General features: G+C 39.8%; 1 protein-coding gene across 1 annotated transcript in view; it reads right to left on the reverse strand.

Annotated features, from left to right (window-relative positions):
• The window catches only part of LOC118221053 (ankyrin repeat and fibronectin type-III domain-containing protein 1), a 180,833-nt gene extending 169,281 nt beyond the window's left edge, over nt 1-11,552 (reverse strand). The window contains exon 1 of the mRNA XM_035405663.1: nt 11,346-11,552. The gene's annotated coding sequence lies outside the window, so the exon portion shown is untranslated. The remainder of the gene's footprint in view (nt 1-11,345) is intronic.
• Nucleotides 11,553-17,176: the final 5,624 nt, after the last annotated feature.

Genomic DNA, 17,176 nt, shown 5'->3' on the forward strand with positions numbered 1-17,176 from the left:
GGATGTCATCCTGCCCCAATCACTCCCAGACTCCCAGAATGCATCTAACTGAAGGATTTTGTAGAAAAAAATTGCTTCCGCGAGTGTGCACGGCCCAGAGCGAGTCTTCTTATCTTTCTAACTGAGCCCCAGCAGACCCCTCATCTCAGAACATGTACAGTTTCTTGTCATTAATTCGGCTCACACTCCTGCCAACTCTTCAAGAACGATGACGGAGAAAGTGTTTGGAGCGCAGCTTCCAAAGAAAGCACAGCTTACATGAAACAGTGCAACAATTTACATCAGACGGTGCACCTCCTAAATCCGTACGCAGTATCTTTTAAGCAATAAATCAGACTTCAATCTTGTATTTTAAGCGATAACCATCAGCTTATAATTCAGCTGCAGGAATGTAAATATATCTGACAAACCCATGTGTTCACTCTATGAACTCAATCCAGGCATACATTTAGAAATGTAAATGTGCATTTGCAAAGCTACACACAGCTCACCACTCCTGCTTTAAAAAAAAATTTTAAAAGTCAATCTGGGGGGCTGTCGGATGGGTTCAGCTGAATCAGATCGATTGAATCCGGACCGTGCCGACTGAGGCCAGCAGCTATATAGGCCGATGAGCAATTGGCGAATGCGTCACCCAGGGTATGGGAGGGTTCAGTCGGCTAGGGGTCCATTTCATTGCTCTCATTGGGACTCAGGGACTGCATGTTAAAGCCGCATATGAAAGGTCTTCCTCCGACTCCACTCTGTGTCTGAAAAGAAGCAGCTGGCGACACCACGTGTTTTGGAGGAGAATTCCGGATGTCTGCAGTCTCCCAAATCAGCAGTGGGGTTTGCGCGTACGAACGCGGTCGCGGTTGCGGATTGAACATTCCAAATTAGGGTGGGAATTGGATATACGCAGGCCCACGTATGCTCCAAATAAAAAAGTCAATCTGACAGTAAGTACCACCTTCCCTCACACAAAAGCAAAGCCCTCTATTTTTCACTACCAACATTTTTTTTTTTTTTTTTAAATAAAATCCATTTAATTGCCACCCTTTCATACAACCAAACAAGCACGCGAGCAGGAAACATAAACCATTTCTTCCAGCTCATTGTAAACAATAATCAGCAGGCCAAAGCTCTGCTTCACAATGCGGATGTGCTGGCGGATGCACTTTAAGGCGCAGTTATGCATTTGAAGTGCACTTACGAGGGAGCAGAGCCCTGACTCGACAGACAGAGGCCCCGTCCCCTAACCGGGTGGCACGTGGCGCATCCTGTCAGATCCTGTGAGCGTCCGCCGCAGAGCCGGGACTGGACAGCGCCGACGCCACTCAAACGCCTCGGCGAGCTGACAGCCCAGCGCAGGGAGCAGTGAATTGTTCAGGCGCTTAAAGGAAGCTCACCCACGCAAAAGGAGGGAAAGGGATTACCAGGCCAACCGCCCGACGGGAATTTGAAACACGACGGGGCTGGCAGGAGCATGTGACAGGTGAGCGGGGGCCGGAGAGCCTCGTTTCGCCCGTCCCCCTTGTTCCCGAGCGTCGGGGTGCAGTCCAGGTCACCGTTTCCTCCAGGTGTCCTCGGAGGCTGCCTTCGTCCCGTTATTCGCGCCATTTATTACCTCTTCGAAGCCGCCTTCAGAAACAAGGCGATAATAGAGTGATGTCAGCGAATCCCCATCCCCCCAGGAGTGAAATGATGACGACGTGAGCAGCACTGCAGCGTTCAGCCTTCCGTGCATTATCGGCCACTGTGACCGAGGCTTCCCGTCACAGAACGGCAGCCTCATTCTGACTCACGCTCCTCACAATGGAGAGGCTTCACAACTACACGCCAAAACGTACGCTTCCTACAAATGCTTTTCACATTCGTTCCTTCTCTCTCTGCCTTGTTTTCATTGAATGAATGGAATTGGCTTCCATTAGTTCTACGTCATCTCCCAGTTTAGTCGCTTAATATTGATTTATGACACACGTTCACTCTGACCAATTCAAACCCTAATGCAAAAGACTATTAAATACAAAAATCTCATTTATTCTCACTAAAAAGATCTGTTTATGTTCACTAGACAATGCATTTCAGCTTTTCATAAGTACGTTGTATATACGATCCCTAGTCTTGATACTATATTTCTCTCTCTCCACTAAACACATGCTGAGACGTATTTGACTGCTTGCATTGTAACTCATGATTTAGAACAGACACTATGCAGGCAGGGTTCATATCCAATACATAACTGAATATCATTTAGAAGAGAGTAGATACTGTAATTCCAGCCAGCTGGCCCAGTGGTACTTGTGTATTATAAATGCCAGTATTGCCTGTAGCACAAGAAGTCTGATGTAGGTTATTGTAGGGCTGTCATATTTAGATTTGAAATTCAAATATTCCTAGAATAGGAAATAAAATAACTTATTTACTGATTTTTACTTTGTCACTATCTATCAACTATTTATGTAACATATTACCGCAGTGTTACCTTATACTGTCTTTGTGCCCTTCGTGCGCCCCCTTGTGGACACAACACACATAACTTGAATACTTTTAGGAAGTGCCTAAAAGTAATCCTAAACATTTTATAGCAATGCAATAATGATGCAAGTTTTGCAATAAATATTTCAAATCAAATCAAATCTCTGCTGTCTCTTTGTTTTTGGAATACAGTGTTGAATGAAATTCAACAACAGACAGCCCTAATGCACTCACAATCATAATCCCAGAAAAAGGACACAGGTATGAAAAAAATGAAGCAAAAAGCAGCAACGGTGTCCTTTTAGCGCGGTCTAAAGCAGAAACATTTCAGTGCATAAACAGCCAGAGGAAACATAAACTACAGACTGTATATCAGACGAATGATAGTTTACGGTTTATCACATATGGATCTTTATTGGTTTATTGTCCATTTATGGTCAAGTGGACGATTGTGTAAACAAGTGTGACGGCCGAAAACGAGCTGCAGCTACAGAGCGAGGGGAGCAAGCTAGGCAAAGAGGGAAAGTAAGCTCTCCCTCTGGAATCAGGCAGGAGTGGACTGTTGCACAACCTTGAGTGGGGGCAAATGACCTAATTCTGCAAATAACTGGAATGGATGGTTCTGGAATGCACAGAACTAAATCGCTGAGGTGATGCAGTCTTTTAAGGCACTCATACGCAAATTGCCACTTTTTATTATATTATTACATGTACTCTTTTTATTGTCATTAACGCATTCACACATTATCCAATATCCATTTGAAAATGTTCAGAGTTAGTTTAAAGGATCATTTAAGCGAGGCAGCAGTGGCCTTCTAATAACAACAGGTTGTATTTTAAGGGCACAAATGTGTTTGGAAAATACCAGGCCAGACATTGACTTGGATAGTAAATCAGCACATGGAACACTTACATTTCAGTTTGTAAGGAGTAGTAGTCTGACCGTGCACTAGCCAATCAGGATGTGTTCAGTGATCAGTTGCATGAAATAACCTTGTTTCTCATTCGTTCTTTACAGTATGTAGCATATACTCATATGACTTTTATCAACTACTATCATGTTGATATGCCTGTTTTTTCCTTACTAAAATTACCTACTATAGAACTACAGTTAAAGGTTGTCCATTTGTGTTTAATCTATTAAATTAATTCTGAATATAAATTAAGATATAAAAGTAATATACCTGCTAATAAAATAATACTTTATTTATATTTATAATTAATTCAGTAAAGTTCAATAAAATTGTGTCTCATGCATAATGAGGGTTGAGGGTTGAAGCATTTTAGCATAACAACCAAAATTTCATACAGCAAAATGGCATGGATTCCACCATCCCAGTATCATAACTGACAGCCAATGAGTAAATGTTTAGAAGTTATCCAGAAGTTAGCCGAAGCATCATGACATCAGTCAGGGTATACACAGCACAGTTATGATCCATTCTGATTATGGTCACCTATGAGCTGTGAACATTTTGCATTTCGGTCCATCTGCCCCATTGACAAAATTGTTATGCTTCACATGAATGCCATTATTGACCGATGCAATTTCTGTCCCCTTTACAGTCACAAGCGTGAAATACTGACAATGGCAATTTCACAAGTTATATATCAAAGAAACTAGTCAATGAAGGAGAGCTTGCATTGGCTTAGTTACAGTATGTTGAAACATGACAGGACTCAGACTGTAGGTCAAAGAACTATAAATGGGCTCTCTAAGGTCACATGTGACATCCTTCATTTATTTCCAGTCAGTACATATTCTGTATAACTGTAAAAAGAGCACGGGGTTTCTAAAGATAATATAATTATCCACTACCTTTCTGTTATCATCAAGCATGCAGGACCAGAACTGTCTGGAATGATCCCCTTAGTGACTTGTGCCACATTGCAAGTGAGTAAAACAGCAGTCAGGTCTGGCATCATGTCATAAACAACTTTACAAGGCATAGATAAGTATACAAAGGACATGCACTTATCCTAACAACAGGCTCTGTGGGCCATCAGGTGAGTCATCACGCATGCACAGCCACTGTTACTCTCCTGATCCTGGATACTTCACTTAATCTAAAACAAACAGACACACCGCGAATACAGCTTAACACACGGATCTAATTTCCCAGAAGCATCTTGGGCAGATAAAACAAGCCTCGGTACTTTTATGAAAAACACAGGACTATTGCCAAATGTGCTTCTGGATAAAACCGATAAAGTCCAAGCTTCCTCATCCAACAAGAGGCAGTTTGAAAAAGGGATGTCACCCACCTGGCACCTCTTCCATCCAGCAGCCCATGTCTGGAACTCAGACTGTATACAGGAACCCTCTTCTCAGATCTTTAGACTAGCACAAAGCTCTGTCACACTAGCAGTCCTGCTACTGCCTCGCTGGCAAATGGAAGCAAGCACAACTTGCCTGGAGTACACTCCTAAAAACAACAAATGTTCATTTTTGTCTTCCTGAGGTAACTACTAGAGCTGTGCTGCCAAAATAAAACGCAGTATGAGAAAAATGGGCTTGAGAGAGAAGGAGAGAGAGAACAGCCATTTGAGAGCTGCTCAGGACGGACAGTTTTTTCAGGATTCGCTGATGATGATGGTCAGATGCAGGTGAATGGGCACACAAGCACAGTGCCACACATTGACTGTAATCTGACTTTCTTATATGCTCTCTCTCTCCCTCTCTCTCTCGCTTTCTCTCTCTCTCTCTCTCTCTCTCTCTCTTTCTCTCTCTCTCTCCCTCTCTCTTTCTCTCTCTCTCTCTCTCTCTCTCTCTGCCTCTCTCCCTCTCTCCCTCTCTCTCTCTCTGTCCCTCCGTGTGTCATATGAATGACGTGAGCAGCAGTTGTCAAGTGGAAGGCCCTCCTGGCAATTTGAAACACAGGAAGTAAACAAGAGAGAGGAAAGAAACTGCATCTGAGGGAAGTGCCATGCTTTCCTTCAGGAGCCAGTGGTTAAACAGCAAGTGTAACATTACAGCAGGGACTCACTGGCACTTAGGACGCGTGTAATGTGTCTGTGCTAACCACATTATCCGCCCCTTACCTCTCCTTACAGGTGGACACCATGATTTAACACACAGTCAATCATTCAAGTATATTTTACTGTTGGAACAGAGACAGAGTTGTCAATTAAACAGCGTGTTTCCTATTCCATTTTCTATTTCATTTATAATGTTATACATAACTGCACTGTATATATGGATAACAAAGATAGAAACTAAAATAATTCTGCAAAAAAAACTCAGCGGTTATTAATGTAACAAGGAATTTAAAAAATACTAATATTATACCATTATGAGATTATGGCTGACTTGGCAAAAATGGGCAGATTGCTGCTTCACTGAGTCATATCACAAAACCTGTGCAGCTACAAATGCTACGTGTCGCTCTTGTGTTACCTCAGGGCAATTCAAATAAGTACTCACAAGAAAATCTGAGGAAGTCAAGCTGAAATAAAGCTGATCTTGCACAGATTGGGCCAGTTCTTCCTCTTTGCAAAATTAATCTTCAACCGCCAGCCAAATGAGGGACAGTGTTCTGTCCTGATTTACCAATGTATGCACTCTGTTTCATTAGCAGATACATGTACATAAATTTATTTTAATCATTAAACTAATGCTGCAGTACATACATACAGTTTGTGTGGGGTTCATTCCATTTCAGTTAATTCAATTCTGGAAATTAATGAAAAGTCAAATACTTATGTTAAATAGTTTTCTTTATCTTTTTTATTAAGAAATTACATTTTGGTGTGTGGAACTGGCTTGAATTTCTATCGTGAGATACTGAGAAGTGTTGCACATTTTTAGCAACAGTTTAATGCTAAACTTGGAAAAATGGAAAATACTGAGGTAGCCAGCCAGTGAGTCATACCAAGTTTACAAATGCTCAGCTTGTTTAAAATTAGCAAAGGAGGGCTACAGAAGGCACTTTTCAAAATTGTTTGGCCAGATTCCATTTTGGACATTCCCAGAAATCTAATTAATGGGGAACACACATATAATATAGTGAATTATTATGTATAGCAATTTATGATACATTTCATACTTAGAGCACAAAGTGTTTCATAAACCTGTACAAAGAAACCTAAGTTGTACATAACACTACAACTTCTACATTTAAACAAAAAAGACATTTTTTGTTTTGCAGTGCAACTTGACATTTAACATTGTGAGATTACCGCACTGACTCCATGAAATACTTGCATTCATCGGTGTTGCTGGGAACACTGGAATACAAAAGGGGGTATATCCTGTTTCTGTATACAGAAAGCTTTTATGACAGCACTGCTCAGCAACAAAGATTACATCATGCAATTAAAAAAGGAAAATTGAAGGAAAAAAAACGCTCGCATGGGCCCACAGATCACTCCCGCAACTTCCAGCCCCTCCCTCTGCATTTCCTACGGGCCCATAAGACAATCCCTCAGGCTCCTGCAGCTCCTTCCTGCTTCCATTGTGGGGGCTCTCGCTGTGCCAGATGTGCAAGGGGAAAAGGTCCGGGGGGGGGATAGAGTGAGGGGAAATTCAGCCCGGCCCGCAGGCACCCCTTTCCTGACCGGTAGTGACCGTCAACACGGGCGCACGCTCTCCCGAACCGATGCCCCGTGCCCTTTAACCCTCAGCGGCCTGTGAGGGTGGTTCCCTGTAGTCCCTCCTAGCCTGCATGTTACTGCCACGTGCAGCTGTTTTCTGCACTGTTCTCTCTCCATTTGTTTCTGCTGAACGGTGTGCTGGTGTTTATCTTCCACATGATCAGCATCTTCAATTACTTCCATTGCCATAATCATCACCACCAGAATTTGCTAACACAGTAAGCACTCCAAAATGTATTTTAATAAAGTCCTTGTTCCATTGTGTAGCAGCAACAGACCACTCATCACCCGTCTATGCCAAACAGGCTGCCGTCTCGGTGGGCAGACTGAAGGTTCGAGGCAGTCGCCGTGATAAACAGGCTTTTCCCAGCAGCCCAGCGGGACCAGGGCCGGAGCCAGGCCCAGCACTGCTGCACACATCCGTAACCATGCTGGGTAACTGCACTGTCATATTCACTCTGGTCAGGTATCAGACTCATTTCAGCTGGGAAGCAATTATTAGGAGGACGCATTTCTCAAACTCTTTTTAAAAATGCAAATATGAAACCAAAATGTATTCACCAGAAATTCATGAACAGGTGTCTGACTTACACTTGCATTTGAAGCATGAATGTTGTGCTGACTGTTCCTCAACTTTACTAGTCCATCACTTCAACTGCACCTTGTTAATTCTATATATTGGTTAAACAGTCCACAGTCGTATGGCAGGCAAGCAAAAAAGCAAGAAACCATAAATAGCAACGAATAAATAAACTCTATGTTGACTGTCGATGTGACAGTGAATAAACTCACTACTCCAGACGTGGCCATTGAATCCTGCATTGCATCTGCATTGAGGGCAGAACAAAAGACTTGATTCATGCCCCGGCAGAAGAGAGGAAGTAGTGCATCCTCCTTTCGGCTCTGCCAGGGCCCCTTTCTGACAGCACTGACCCTGGCTCTGGCTCTGGCTCTGGCACACACAGGCACACAAGTTTCCACAGTTTCTTTGGAAACCAACATGCATGTGATGGCCGTTTTACTGCTGAGAAAAAAGCGGTGGCTCGGCAAAATATGAGATCAAGCAAAACAAAAGCAACTTTGGATAACACAGTAAAAAAAAAACATGTATTTCTGATGGAAGAAAGGAAACAAATTTTGCATGTTGGCACAGTGCGCCTATGCTTTCCGGATATTTTTTAAATACCTATTTATCACTGTGACATTGTGGTGCACTTTATATTATGTCTCAGATAACCTTTAGACTGTATCTAATTGCATTTCACAATTTATTATGATTTAAAATGAGGGAACTTCATTATGTCATTGACATTGGTTAAAGCAAAACTGAATCAGAATGAAGTTAGTCAGCTGCCTTTAATGTGCTTAAGATAATCTTATATATGACATTACCTTACATTGCTGGCAGTTAGCAGGAAATTTCATCCAGGGCAACTTACACAACCTTTTGAATCCATTTATATAGCTGAATGAATACTGAAGCAATGCAGGTTAAGCACCTTGCTCAAGGGTAAAATGAGCCAGTTCCTTACCCATAATACAACACTGCTGGCAACATAAGTATCAGTTATATACGGTAAGTACAGTCACTTTGATAAAACCACTCTTTACTATATTACTGAAATGAACTGGTTCAGATTCATACATATCTGTGCAAATTAGGGCACAACTATCCAAATCAACACTATACGATCAATCGCTGATCAAACAGAGACAGGCAGTTCTTCAGTACACCTCAAATATGCCTGGATGGAAAAATCCAAAAATACACCGGCATCCTCAAGGAGGGGAACACCAAACATCAGAGCTTATCTGTTCATTCATCAGGAGGACTCGGCGAACTGAAGCAATGAAAATGTAAGACACACAGACGGGATGGCCGACAACATTGCAAATGATCTGTCATATAATCTGTCAAAGACTGAAATGGTGATTAAGTGCTACGATATAAAAAAGAACTTGAGTAATGTTTGATCGCTAATTTTGGTCAGTAATGGGTGGGCGACAACGATATTCCAGCAAAGGGTTTTACGTCCTCCTTTAGCAGGTCTTAAACATAATTAGCCTACCTCTTTAAACGGTGAATAAATTCTGTCAAACACTCCATTCCTCAGTTTCTCTACCGAATGTCAAATTCAGCCATTGCGCTGTGGAAAATTTGAACGTCTGAAACAACATTTAATATTTAAAACATGTCTCAGGGAGATTCCCCAGCCATTTCTGCAATGTTTTTTTTATTTTAATTTTTTTTTAATTAGGCATATTAACCCCAGCAGAGGGCTGAAATTTTAAATGTTTCCATGAGAGCATGTGCAGATTAGCCTCTATGGGATATTCAGATGACCATTAACTTACAGACGTGCTGCATTTAAAAACCAAGAAATGCATCAGGGAGCGCGAGGCCTGTAAAGAGCAGTATTTTGTTTGGTTGGTCACTGTTATGTTTGGATGGTGGGTCACTTAAGCTGTCTGCTGGTCATGTGCAGTTTATGAACCAAACACATCTGCCTCCACGCAGTAACAAAATGCATTTACATAATATATAACCCCACAACTAAATAAATTAATTCAGATTCTCCTCCACTTTTTCCAGAAAAGCTCAGTGCACCAGTAGCCAGCATATAAATAAAAAATTAAGTCACTTAATTGGGTTTTAGGTCAATAGCGTTTTTGACTAAACCAGCTGCTCAAGCCCAAGTTCGAAACTGGCAGCCAGCGGATTTGCAAGAGCTCGCCTGTTTTGCCTTGGACTTCAAATGAATGCATGGGCATCACAATCCTGGACTGCTGATTGCTGCTCTTTGTTGATGTATTTTTTCCATGAGGCCCACACCGTTTTTCCAACAGTTCCATGCTGCTCTCACTTTAGACACCATCACTGTTGTGAAATATCAACAAGATTCGCCGCCACGCGCTCTAATGCTCCCACCAAACACGCATCAAAATCTTTCAGTCACTGCGGCCACCCCTTGCAGCCACAGAAGCCATAATTATAAACAACTAGGCCTGTCCAGCATTTTAAACATAACCCTTTGCATTCTGGGAGAAAAGTTGTTAAACAAGCTTCTGCTGTTTGTCCCTCAAGTCATTAAAATATTGCATAGAGTATACATTGCATACAATCACTTCATTTGATAGGCCAATTTCATTTTTAAAAATTTCTTCCTGATCACTCACTTACATGTCTTCATTACAAGCATATTCTGGCAGCTGTACAGTATATCAGATGAATATCATAGACCTGATCATCATGTATATGATGTCCAAAGTATTTAGGAGAAATATTTAGTTTCAGTCTTAAAATTGGTCATGTCAAGGTCATAAGGGAGGTGGAGAAAGGTAACGCAAAAACTAAGCATTCTGGCAATAATAATAATAATAATAATAATAACAATAATAATAATAATAATAATAATAATAATAATAATACATTTCTTCATACATTTATTTAATTAATTCGCTTGTGCTCCTGATTATCTTCAAATAATTACTAAGCTTCTACATTGAATTAGATAAGCCGTATTCATGATCAAATTAAAAGCACTGAATTGTGAAATTGTGTCCACTGTAGGCTACACCTTACTTCCCGGCTGAGATGTGAGACTATCGATAGTAAGATCACACCTTTCGCCGTTACCATGTTTAAAACCATTTCCAACATACACTGACAACATGCTTTTCAATATAAGCACATTACTCCTGCCATTTATTTATTTATTTATTTATTTAGTGCCGATTTAAAATTTTTTTGAAACTTTGCAATGACATTAATACAACGTAGTACATCAAGGGCCCACAAAATCCCATGGCTTCTCCAATCTCCTTGAGATGTCAAATCGAAAATAAGTAATGAAACCCTATTTCTGTTGTTGTTTTATTGTGTTTTAAATCATTTTAAAAAGATTGTTACTCAAGATAGAAAAAACTATCAAAAACTACGATTGAAAAAACAAATATCTGCTGCACAGAAACTTTTATTACTCCGTAACAAAAGAGCCTCACCAGCTAATAAAAATGCAGCTTTGTCGTGACAACAGAAATTTCCCTGGCAACTAGACAATACGAAACAAAACAGTTAGCGAACATTACAACTTTAAATAATTTTCGTATGTTGAAAATTAAACTAAAATATGTTATTGTATCAACAAAACACGCTAATAATCAATTGTCGAGTTCCACTAAAGTAGCCCACATACTCTACTGTCTCTTGAGGTGCAAGACCTTCGCAACGAAGTTGAGGGTGTTGCAATGCTTGGTCACCGCGAGGACAAGATGTATTTTCTTTCATCACATACCTTCACAAAGAAGTCGTCCCAGTTACTAGACAAACGGTCCGTGGTGGAATGTGCTTCTTGTGAACACGAGATTTACTGGTCACCACGCAGCTGTACTACAGGAGGCATTCCAATCACACGGCTCAGTTTTTTTGCATTACAAGTCTCGCCGTTTAAATGCATAACGTTAGCGAATTGGTAGTTTCATGTGAGAATCCATACAGTGTAACTTCTCTCCGCCCAGTCTCCTCATTCATTATTCCAGCCCGCGTTTCATCAGCGGGAGAGAATTCTCACAGCCCCGCCTCCCTCGACTAACTCCGCCTAGAAAAGTAATTTGGTTTTCAATGGTAGGTCAAGCACTGTCAAGGTTCACATACGTTGTTGGTGTTTTTATATGCCTGAGAACACATTATATCACATGTATGTCTTATTCTAAACTAATCTCATTATCCCTAACTCCATGATGAGTATTACACACCAACAAGCACGCATAGCATAAAAAATATTAATTGAAAAGTTCCATTCACTTCGTAGAATAAAATAAATTGGTGTAAAAGGCTATTATGTAGATGGTGTTAGGTATGGCACGTGAGGGATATTGTTGGAAGTGAAACTATTTATTTATTTATTTATTTATTTATTTATTTATTTATTTATTGTCTGGTGAAACACATTAGTTTCAAAAACACAAATAATGCATATCTGGGATCCTGCTATTACGTCATGGCAGGCCATACAATAGAAAATTCAGAGTATAATCTAACTTGAGCCATTCATTGCAATCCAATCTTTTTCATTGTCAGGTATTAATACAAGAAACATATATTGAACAGAAAATTACAGAAAAGCCTACACTACCACATTTAATATCTATCTATCTATCTATCTATCTATCTACTTGTCAATCTATATATTGTGCACCCTACTATGACTTTAAATCTTCCATCCTTCCAATCAACAAATAGGTTACAGCTGTGTTCTCCCAAAAAAGTTTCACCAAAAGTGTCAATGATGTTTTACTAGAACCTCTTGCCTTATCATGCAATACCCTCTGGACAGAATTCATTCTGCAGCAAAATAATGACCCTAAGCACAGCGCTGGGAAGATCAGGCTGCTGGTGTTCTCAGAACAATGGACTGGGCACCCCAGAGTCCAGACCTCAACATCACTGAATGTATTTGAGTTTACTTGGATCGATAGAAGCAGAAAATACAACAAACTTCTAAGACTAAACTTTGGAAAAATATCCCTGCAGATTTCTTTGAAAAGAAATCCCAAAAAGAATGGAAGCAGTGATAAGGGTGGACACACTAAATACTGGATTTGATATTGTACATAGCTGTGGAGGTTTCTCTGTGATTTTTTGTTGTATGTTTTTTGCATTATATTCTGATGTTGAAAAATAAATAATTTCCACTTAATGGCTGTTTTCACGCCGAGTATAATCTCTACTGCAGCCATCTTCAGTTTCTGCTTGTTTCGAGGTTCATATTAATGTTAAACAAATGAAAATAATCATGTTTAGCACTTTGTTGCATATCTTCGGTGTGCAATGACTGTTTGAAGTCTGTGACCCATAGACATCACCAGGTGCTGAGTATTTTCTCCACTGATACTCTGCCAGGCCTGTACTGCAGCCATCTTCAGTTCCTGCTTGTTTCGGGGGCTTGTTGCCTTAAGTTTTCTCTTCAGCATATGAAAAGCATTTTCAATTGGATTCAGATCAGGTGAATCACTTGGCCAGTCAAGAACTTTCCAGTTTTTGGCCCTGAAAAACTCCGTGGTCACTTTAGCAGTATGTTTGGGGTCATTGCCTCGCTGTGTGATGGAGCACCATCCAATGAGTTTTGAGGTATTTGTTTGAACTCGAGCAGATAAGGTGCTTCTTTACACTTTATTCTGCTGCTGTCAGCAGGTTCATCATCACTGAAGGCAAGTGAGTCAATATCTGTGGCAGCTATACATGCCCAAACCATAACACCCCACCACCATTTTTCACAGATGAGGGAGTGTGCTTTGTATCTTCGGCAGTTCCTTTTGGCCTCCACACTTTGTGCTTGCCATCACTCTGCTACAACTGAATCTTGGTCTCATCCGTCCACAAGGAGTTTTTCCAGAACTCTACAAGCCTCTGTAGTGATGTTTTGAAGTCTTCTGTGGAAAGCAGTCACTGACACATCCATGTTTGCCTCCTGAAGAGTGTTTCTGATCTGAAGGACAGGTGTTTGGGGTTTTTTTTTTTTCATTATGGAGAAATTCATAAGGAATTCTTCCTTGGCCTACCAGGCCCTTTGTGATTACTGAGCTCACCAGTGCTCTTTTTTTTCTTAACGATGTTCCAAACAGTTGATTTTGGTAAGCCTAAGGTTTTACCTATAGTATGTCTCTTCCTTTTTCTTATTTCTTAATGCACAACTTACTTTCAGCACAATTTACTTTCATTAGCACAACTCTGGTCCTCGTGTTGATAAACGTCAATAGCAGACTCCATAGGCAAAGCATTATAATCAAGACTAGATACTGAAAGCTCTCTTATACCTGCACTAAGGAAGCAATTGAACATACCTGACTGATCAGAAACACCTGTGAAGCCATGTGTCCCAAACATTATGGTGCCCTGGAATGGGTGGGGCTATGTATGAGAAGTGCTGCTATTTCTACACGATGAAGCAAAAGTGAATGAAAATACCTGTAAATAAAATCTGAGAATGTGCAATTTTACTACATGTGAATTGTTTGATTACAAATTGTGAAGTACAACCAAATCGAGAATAAATATCTTTGTCCCAAACATATTGAAAGAGAGAGAGAGACAGAAAGAGAGAACGAGAGGGAGAGAGAGAGAGAGCGAGAGAGAGAGAGACAGGGGGAGAGAGAGAGAGAGAGAGAGAGAGGGAGAGAGAGAGACTGTATAGTTGCCAAAAAGCCAAAAGGGCTCCCCTTCAATCACTGACATGGTGTACCCTCAATGCCGGCACCATTTTCAATGTCTCTGTGTTACCAAGTTACCCCCTTACCCCCTTTGACTTCATATCCCTGCAGAACATAATCCTTTCAGCCTTCTCGTGGTTCAAACAAACTGACTGACACCAGCATTAAAGAGATTATCCTGAGGTCACGTACTTATTTCTCATGCTGTTTTACTGCACTTACAGTGGGACGAAGACATATTTTTTCTTGATTTGGCTCTGTACTCCACAATTTTAGATTTGAAATCAAACAATACACTTGTGTTTCATTGTGTTGAAATGACAGCAGTTTTTAACACATAATAATAATAAAAATTAATAAAAGCAAAGAATGTACACTTGAATTGTTTGAATACAAATCTAAAATTGTGGAGTACAGCACAAAATTTAAAAAAGTCTTTGTCCCAAATGATATAGAGCACACAACATACTTTTATCAAACAATGATTAGCTTCTCTGTTTTATTAGCATTTGTACAGTCTTGAAAAATAAAAAAATAAAAAACTCCAGGATAAAATTAGCTATTTGTCATTGGCTGAACACATAAAAGGCATGGGAAAACAAAGATGCCAATATTCTTTTGACAAATATACAGGAAATTATGAAAAAACCCACAGTGAGTCATAAAGGGCATATTTAATAAATTTTATCAAAGATAAAATCAAAGCATGGTAATATCACAATATGAAAGCTAATGTAATGCCAGACTTCCAGAATGAATGGAAAGGGAATGGAAAAACAAATCTCCAAATGGTTTGCAAGAGGGACTCAGAGGTGCAGTTAACGTCTTTTGACATTAGATCTGAACGTACAATATTCACACTTAAAAGACTTTTCTCATGGAATTTCCTCATGTCATACACTGCACTAAAGTAAGCGTACAGAAAACATATTTTACATTACATCGGATACTATGCATTTCAAGATCCCTCATAATCTCATATTAATCCTACACCTCATTTTCTTAGTTTAAGTCCTGCAACTAAAATTAATTAAATATTGCCAATTATTAAATAATTAGCTTTACCTTTTCATGCCCATTCAGTTCTTTTATTGCCAAGCTTAAATGCCTTGATATATTGACATAATTTATATGCACTCCATCCTGACAGGCAGCTGATGAAACAAAGAGCTTACTATATATTTAAGAGGTAATGATGATGTAATTAACCTGATATTAGATTTACAAGTTCTTTCCAAAACCAAACACCCCAATCTAATATATTGATAAGTTGTTAAAATACTCTCATATTGATATTTAAAATGTTGGGTTCCAATTCTTCAAGAAAACTGGATGTAAGTAACAATACCAGTAAGAGAACTGCACTAATTGAATATACATTTCAATAAAGAGTATGCCTTTAAACATAATTATTGTTCACTGCTGTATTGTACATGTTTTATCAAATAAATCCTGAATAGAATCATTATATAATCATGTTGGTAAATATTTTTAAATCAGCTGTAAAATAAAAAGAGTCTCAATATAAATTTAAAAAATGACTCAACATTATAAACATATTTTTGTTGATGGGAGAGGTTATGGAATACAAACAAATATTTATATCATTGTTCATTGTGTCACTGACACCCTGGCCAAATAATTCATACAAAGCTTATGAAATAGCAAGTTGAAAGTGACCAGTTACTGTTTCATATGCTCTGGTACTTATAGAGAGTTTCCGTATGATGTCCTTGATTCAGTCAATTATTGTACTTTCACTACAGTGTTACACTAAGCAGTTACCTCGGTGAAAAAAATGCACCAAAGGCACAGCACTGTTCTAGAATCATTGCTCCATTCATATCAAATTAGATTTCAGAATTCTGCTCAATTGTGTTGTGTACTTGTGTATGCCCTGGGTAACATCCACTGTATCAGACCAAGGACCTTTGAAAATGTGGAATTACATGAAGACTGGACACAATTACAAGCGTAAGTGATTTTATAAAGGATCTGAGATCTTGAAATATTGAAAACTGAAATTATTCTGAATATATTTTTATATTTATTTCTAGGTTATGTGTTCATCATACAAATATCCTTTTTCGTTCAAAGTGCCTAAAACAACTTGATTAGATAGACACATATAAGATAACGTTAAAACCTTGTGAAAACTGAAAATGACAACTTGATGTCTTCAACTGAGTCTTAACAGTAATCAGTGAGACATTTGCTGATGCCACTTATCACACATAAAATAACACTACTTGAATTATTTTATACATACAATAGAACAGTATGTTTGATCCACGCTTAGTAAGTTTATGCATAGCATGGTAAATATTGTACTGTAACTCACCCAACACCCAGTAACAAACAGCAGTCCCAGTACCAGCAGTAATACCATTTCCATGTAATATTGAAGCTGGATATGATTGCCTTACCTTTTTCTTTATGCCTCTTAGTCCAGCAGCTCCCCGTCCAGCACCCTGCTTCTTCGATGCTGTATTTAGACCATCCTCTGCTTTGCCAGTGGGCACAGAAAGTACCCATTCCCCAGGCCTCCACCTCATACCTGCCTCTCCTGTGTCAGGAGGACCGCGTGTGTCCTCTGATGCTGGCTATGCTGGTCTCAGGCATCCCTGTGATGCCTGTGCCTGGGGCGAGGATGGACCATGTTCTGGCGGAAGCCAGACACTTCAAGGAGCTGAACCCAAATATGGATGATCTGTGGGAGGTGCAGCTTGCTAACAGAGGAGGGCATCATTGGAGGTGATGAGTCACTGGTGGTCATACGTCTGCTTCTCAGCGCAGCCACCTTTGACCAAGCAGCTGTAAGAATGGTAGATTAGACAGAGATTAAATTAATCAAACAAATAACAGCACAGTTTACATACTATATGCAAGAAAGTCAGTAATCTATTAGCAGCTGATT

Source organism: Anguilla anguilla, chromosome 2 (assembly GCF_013347855.1).
Source record: "Anguilla anguilla isolate fAngAng1 chromosome 2, fAngAng1.pri, whole genome shotgun sequence".
NCBI classification, from domain to species: domain Eukaryota; kingdom Metazoa; phylum Chordata; class Actinopteri; order Anguilliformes; family Anguillidae; genus Anguilla; species Anguilla anguilla.